Here is a 7,689-nt window from a genome sequence, read left to right on the forward strand (position 1 = left end):
TAAAAGCTTTTAACCTTGTTAAGATAAAATCTTATAAAAGAGAAAATAACTTCAAAGAGATATGAATATTCTCTGATAGTCAAGCTACTTTGAAAAGACTTAAAAATAGTCAGATTTATAATAGTTAAATGAATCTTGCACTGATTTTAAATTCTGTTATAAAGATTCAAAAGAGAAGATTATCAAAACTGATAATTCATTTACACTGAGTTCCTGCTCATATGAATATTCATGACAATGAATTGACTGATTCAGCACAGACACAGTCACACAATCATCAGAACTTCATCATGAACTCACTCAATCTCTTAAATAAGAACCCGCTGATAGATTCATTGAAAAGCCCTCAATTATATGAGCATTTTGACTCCATCACCGACCGCATACCCCGTGTGGTGATGGAGTTATTCAGCCAAATGTGAACCAGATATTGTTTGAAACTCCTGTGTGGGATTATCCCTCATTCACCCCTATCACATCACAACCCCGGGCCAAATTGCCATACAAATTATAAGATGAGAAGACCTAGTCATATGCATCAATCTTCTTAATTTTGAAAGATTCTCAATCTGTAATTGTGAAGATATCTGAGAAGCAACTTCTGCAAAAACCCTGTCTTTCTTTGATGTTTTAAAACATCAATGCCAAGTCTCACTCATGTATTATCCTTCTCAATCTGGCTCATCTCTGACAGAAAAATACAAAAAGATATCTCAGTAATAGTATTAAGCACATAATTAACAGACATATCTGAAGTGCATTCTCTGTGAAAACTCTGTCTATCTTTGATATATCAAGATATCAATATCAAGTCTCACTCTTGTACTATCTCTTTCAGCCCCGGTGGCCGAATGGTTAATGCGGCCACCCGGTAGCGCCTTGGCGTGGGAAACCAAGGCGCGTGGGTTCGAAACCCGCAGGGGATACATTAAATCCGGAACTCAAGCACCTCAGGTTTCTAATAAATACAGAGGTGTACAAATCGCTTCAATGAATCACTCTATGTTCCTGGGCTGGGAAGTTATTATCGCATGTATCTAATTATCACTCCTTTGTATTTTCCTATGTTCTTGTTATCTTGGCGTGGTCTCAACACCTGTATTTCCTCCTGTATAATCAACACTTGACCTGTATTTAACATCACGCAAGGACTCATCATAAGCTCCGCTTGCATATGAGTATAATGAAAGAATAATAATAATAATAATAACTATCTCTTTCAATCTGGCTTATTCTCAGCAGAAAAATACAAAAAGATATCTTGACAACTGTATTCAATATATAATCAGCAGATATAATAACTATAAAATCAGTATATCTTAAGACCTGACTGAGTCTTTGATCTCTGCACAGTGAGTAGACTGATCACTGAGATCATGAATTTTACATTTGATCTCATTTAATCTGGTCTCACACATTTCTTGATATGAATCTCGCTGAGACAAGTCATTAAAAAAACATGCAAAGTAACTATATATAAGATCTTCAAATGAAATCATGACTTGAAAAAAATGAGAAAGTGATTGATCTCATTTGATTTCATTTAATCTCATTCTTGACATAAAGTTACTATTTTTAGACATTTCAAGATTTTTTTTAGACTATTTTTAATTTTTTAAAAAGTAACACTTTTTGATAACACTCAAATGAGATTTAAAGTCATTTAAAGCAATAAAACTAATTTAAATTGAGAAGTGAAAATCATGATCTCATTTGAAAAATGTCACAAGAGTAGACAGTAAGTCTCACTGAAATAGTATGAGACTACTATTTAATGTTAAAACTATGTAATGAGATCAGTCAAATTGATAATAAAACTATCAAAAAATCTGGTCCTGGTCTCAGACACAGTCACATAATCAGTCTAACAGTGAGATATGTTAAATCTAGTTTTAATATCTCAATATTCAATAGATTCTGCAAGAGATTGAGAACAGTAACACTAGATTTCTATTGAATTTGAGAATTAACTCTATATTGATATAATCATTGACAAAGTCTTCTATTTTGAGATATAAATAATCAGTTCCTCTACATCTCACTGATAATATTTATATTATTATATAGAAACAGACTTATATTCTCTATAATATCAAGACTCTGAAGAGAAAAAGTCTTGATAGAGAATATATAGTAGTATATATCTTAGCAGTTTCTATCTCATTCTTCTACAGCAGTTAATGTAAAAAAAAGATCTTAGAATTAGTTTTTTACTTCTCTTAAAAAAGTAAGATGTTTTTCTCTGAGTTTTATACAATATTCTTATAAGAAATTAAAAACAGAGTTATTTTCTATCATAATTTCATATTCTTTTAGGTAAGAATTACTTTTTCAGTGACTGAAGAGCTTTTATTAATACTTAATTCTCTTTTATACTCTTTATTAACTGATTTTGAGTTGTACACTTATTGTGTGAGAAGAATTGAATGATTTAGAATAAAATTAAATAGTTTTAATCAATTTCTCTGTAAAAAATTAACTTATTGTTTATCAGTTTTTCTCTCAAAAACTGTCATATTATCTGATTTATTATTAATTAATATTATACTTTTTCTCACTGTATCTCAAGAAGGAGTTTATAAAGATTTTATTGATTTATCTTAAAAATTAATTTTAGTTTATTAGATTCTCTTCAAAAATCTAACCTAGTTACTGAACTAGTGTGAAAAAAATCAGGTGTTTTATACACAAAAGTCTTTCATTCTTCTTTTGAAACAGTCTGACTCACTTTTCAATTGAAAATAGACTAATAAATCTCTCAATTGAAACAGTCTGACTAACTTTTCATTTGAAAATAGACTGATAAATCTCTTAATTAAAACAGTCTGATTAACTTTTCATTTGAAAATAGACTGATGAATTTCTTAATTAAAATAGTTTAATCAACTTTTCATTCAGTGATTAAAATGAGTTCAAGAGTATTCTCAGTTAATGTGAAAAAAGATGTTTTCTCAGATGCTGTTCCTGAGATTGAAATTCTAAAGAGAAGAAAGAAGAAAGAACTAAAGAAATAACAAGTTCTTCAAATACAGAAACTTGAAAAAGTAAGTAAAATTCTTGAAAAACAGTGTCTGAGTGAGAAAAATGAAGAAGTTCTGTTAATTCTTCATACTCGGACTAGACAACTATAAGAGAGAATCAAGTTCAAACTCAGAATTTCAAACATAATTTAAAAAATTTTGAAATCTTCTAGTACAGTTACTGACTCTTTCTTATCTTTTACTTTTCATCTTCTTCTTTAAATCAGAAGAAAATATATACTCAAGTAGCAGAATCTGCTATCTCTAAACCTGCTATTTTAAAACCTGCTCAAAATTCTGAGAAAACTGAGAAGAATATTACTCAGATCTCTGTTCATAGAAAAGAAGAAAAAAGAATATAAAAAGAGAAGAACTTTCAAATCTTTAGAAATAAAAGACTTATTCTCAAAGTCTCAAATCAGAAGATCTTGTACAAAAACAAGCTAAACTTAAATCTTATTTTCAGAATTAGAAATGAAATTAATCAGCAGCTCTTTTCTCAGTTAATAACTGATATTGAAGTTTAAAAATCAGTTATAGCTTCAATTGAGTTATCTTTTTTTAAAAATTTCATTATTTTGACTATAATGTCTCAATTCAGTGCAGAATTCCTTATTCAGAATGAGAATCTCTAGAAATCAGTAATAGAATCTCTGCTGAATACAACAATTGTATCTGAGAGAGATGAAAAGTGAGATAAATTCATTCTTTATAATATTTCAGTTGAAATTTTTAACTGTGAGAAAGAAATACTACTTCTCAAAAATAAATTAGAAGAATACAATTCTATTCAACTGAGAAAAGAGTCTGTATAACTTAATTAAATTGAGTTTAGACAGAGCAGAAGAAATGTCTCTATTCTAATATATATAAAGATACTTAAATAATCAAAAATCTCTGAAGTAAGAGTAGCAGGTTTGAAAATAAGAGTTCATGAATACAAAGACTCAAGAATGAGTCTCAAAGCTCAAACACAGTGTTCAAACTGTCAAAGATATGAATACTTTATAATCTCTTATTTCAGAGACTTAAAATGCATATTCTGTGCTAGAGATTATAAAACTAGTGAGCATAAATATGAAACATGCTTAAAAAGAGATGAAATATGTTAATATACTCTGCTTAAGTACTTTAATTGTAAAGAAAAACATATATCTAGCTCAAAAGAATGTGTATTTACTTCAAGAACTCAGAAGAACTGAAGAAAAGATAAAGCTTAAAATAAATCTAAAACTGAAGAGAAAAGTCAAGCTAGTAAATCTACAACTGTAAGCTTAAAATGAAGAAACTCTTAACTATCTAGATATTCAAACTTCAATTCTTCAGCTAAATGTAAATAGAATTTGAATTCTTAAATATCTGTTAAGATTAGAGAATTGAGAAATGACTCTGATAATAAACTAGATAGAATGTAAGCAGTTGAGATTTCTACTTTTCAAAATAGTTATAATCTACTATCTGATAATAGTGATTGAATTCTACTCTATCTTCACTCTCTTTTAGTATGAATATGTAAGGGGCCTACGCCGAATAGATCGGTATAATGTATAGGTCTTATATAACAAAGAGAAAAATGTTAGAGAAGAAAAAGAAAGAGAAAGTGTGAGAATTGACAACTGAAGTGAATATTTATACACGTATGTGATGGTGTACACAGTGAAGCTTCAGAGTGGAAGAATCTATACACATTAATAGTGGCCAAGAATTGATGATTGAGAATGGCTAAGAATTGAAGTGTATGCATTTGAGAATGAAGTGATTGAAATCTGTGAAGTGTAACAGAATAGTCTATATGATTGATCAGATGCAGCCCATCACATTAGTTCTCTCTTTTCAGAAGCAGTTCTCATCAGTCAAGAGCCACTGTTTCAGATAATACAGAACTTAGAGTTCAGATCAGATAATTATATCTGACTCATTTCACAAGATATTATCAGCCGCAGCTGTGAAGTCTCTTATCAAGAATATTCTCAATCTCTCACTCAAGCTCATTATCTTCTTCTATGATGTCTGGCAGCTGTCAGTTGAAAGTCAGTTGAGAAGAGAACAGGTCAGTGACAGCACAGTGAAGCAAGCTTGTATAAAAGACATTATGAATCTCTGATAATATGTTAAGACAGTAGTTGTAACTATCTAAAACTTCTATCACTTTATATCTGATGTGGTGGTAATCTAGTGTATGAGATGAATATGTGATTCATATATTCTTGAGATTTAATCACACAAGATCTTTTATCTTATACTGCTCTGCAGAATCTTGTTGAATATTGATTTAATCTTCTTAATCTTGTTTCACAGTTGTCATGAAGACCTCTGCTCAGTCACAGATATCTTGAAGCTTTATTACTATATTATCAGTGATCTGAATTGAACTACAGAGGTTCAGTGTGAACTGTGTAATCTCTAGAAGATTTAACACTTTCATATAATATCTGTGTATAAGAAAGAACAGGCTTATATCTGTTAAAACAGTATCTTGACTGTTAATAGCAATCTCTATGTGTAGAAGAAGATTATATCAATCATCTTATAAGTAATTATAGAACTTATGAAGATAATTCTTTACAGTCTGAATTGTCTGTTCTGATGCATTATCAGTCTCAGAGTAATAGATAGTTAACAAATGATATATAATCTTGAGAACTTGACAGATTCTTGTTCAGAGAGTGCTCATGAATTGACAGTCTCAGTTCAATATAATAGATCTCAGTAACTTATACATCTGATAGAATAAACTCTGTAAGAAGACTTCAGTAACTTATTCAGCATTTATCTTATTATAAGATTTCAATATTACATCTTTACTTAGTTAGTCAACAATGATCAGAATGTTCTTACAATTCTTACTCTCAGATAGATTAACAGTGAAGTTAATTACTACATCTCATCAGATTCTATTAGAAATATTGAGTGATTTCAGTAGATCTTTTCTATGATTCTTTCATAAGATAATGAAAGAATAGTAGTTACAGTTTCACATGAAGTCTCTGATACTATTTAATATCTCAGATCAGTAGAACTCTTGAGAGATTATTCTATATAGTTATTCACAATCTGAGTGACTGATTATATATGAATTATACATCTCTTGCATTATCTGAGTATGTAAGAGTTTGAAGTGAGAGACTCAATGTCATTCACAGAATCACAGAGTGTTATTATCATTGATTGAGTATTCTGAGATGTCAGTTCTTATACATAGTTCTGAGAAGAATCAGAGTGCTTCTTAATATACTGCTTCAGTAAGTGCTTAGAGAAGTTTATCAGTTTGAGCTGTTATATATTATAATTCATTCAGTGTAGGTTCAAAACAAGTTAAGATATTAGTGTTAATATCTGTTCAGAGAGAAGATGTTCTAATCAGAGAAGTGTATATAGTATCATGAACTGTTTCATCTTGATCAACTAATATCTTCAGATTCAAGAGCTGATGCTCTCAGTTCATTCAGTGAGTATCTGTTATATCAGATGATATATCTTACTCTTATTATGAGAGAGCATCTATCATCAAGTTCTGACTGCCAGAACAGTAGTGTATTATAAAATGAAAGTGACTTAAAAACTCAGATTATCACATCTGTTGTTTGATGAGTTTATAAGTAGTTGTGAAGTATTTGAGATTCTTATGATCTGTGATTATCTTAAATTCAGAGATACTTCAGAGTTTGAAGTCTCATTCTTCTAGACAGTGTATAATTATGAGAAGTTTCTTATCATAGATCTCATAGTTGTATTCAGTGAGACTCAGTTTCTTAGATATAAAGACACATGATTGTAAGACATCTTTATCATTATATTGTAATATAGCTTCTTCTGTGATATAATCAGAGAAATCAGCTTCAATAACTGTTTTGTAATCAGAATCAAATATTATAAGCAGAGAGATATTGATGAATATCTTCTTCATCTGTGTAAATGCAGCTTCAGTGTTCACTGATTATTGAAATACTGAGTTCTTCTTAGTAAGTTCTGTAAGTGATCTGATAATATCTGAGAAGTTTTGTATAAATCATTGATAGAAGTTAGTGAATTCAATGAAGCTTTGTACATCTTTCACAGTACATGAGACCTCTTATTCAAGAATAGCAGAGACCTTCTCAGAATTCATTCAGATTCTCTTACCAGCTTCTATGATAAAGTCTAGATATTTTGTACTTTTAATCTCAAAATCATACTTATCTATATCTATCAGCAGTTCTGCTTTCTGTAGCTATTGTAATATCTTTTGCACATGTTCTTGATATTCTTTCCTGGATTCATCAGTGAAGAGAAGAATGTTATCAAGATATATAGATACAAAGTTATCAAGGAAATCTCAGAGTGCTTAGTTGATATACTTCTGAAATATACTGAGAGTGTTAGCCAGTTCAAAGAGTGTGACTACTCATTCAAAGAGACTATATTATGTTCAGAATACTGTAAATCACTCATCTTCTTCAGTAATGTAAATCTTATGAAATGCAGTGATGATATCTAACTTTATAACTCATTGAGCTTATTCAATATAAGCTAGAGTTTCATTGATAAGAGATAAAGAATAACAGTTCTTCTTTATTAATCTATTCAATTCTTGATAATTCATGCAGAACTGAAGTTCTTCATCTGATTTCTTTGCAAAGAGAATAGAAGCTGCAGTGAAAGAGTTACTAATATATATGAATTCTTTATT

General features: G+C 29.8%; 1 pseudogene across 1 annotated transcript; it reads left to right on the top strand.

Moving 5' to 3' along the window:
* Nucleotides 1–837: 837 nt before the first annotated feature.
* On the top strand, nt 838–926 carry BDBG_17995 (annotated as a pseudogene). Its single transcript has one exon. The product of its transcript is annotated as a tRNA-OTHER (tRNA).
* Nucleotides 927–7,689: the final 6,763 nt, after the last annotated feature.

Source organism: Blastomyces gilchristii, assembly GCF_000003855.2.
Source record: "Blastomyces gilchristii SLH14081 genomic scaffold supercont1.40, whole genome shotgun sequence".
In the NCBI taxonomy this organism is placed as follows: domain Eukaryota; kingdom Fungi; phylum Ascomycota; class Eurotiomycetes; order Onygenales; family Ajellomycetaceae; genus Blastomyces; species Blastomyces gilchristii.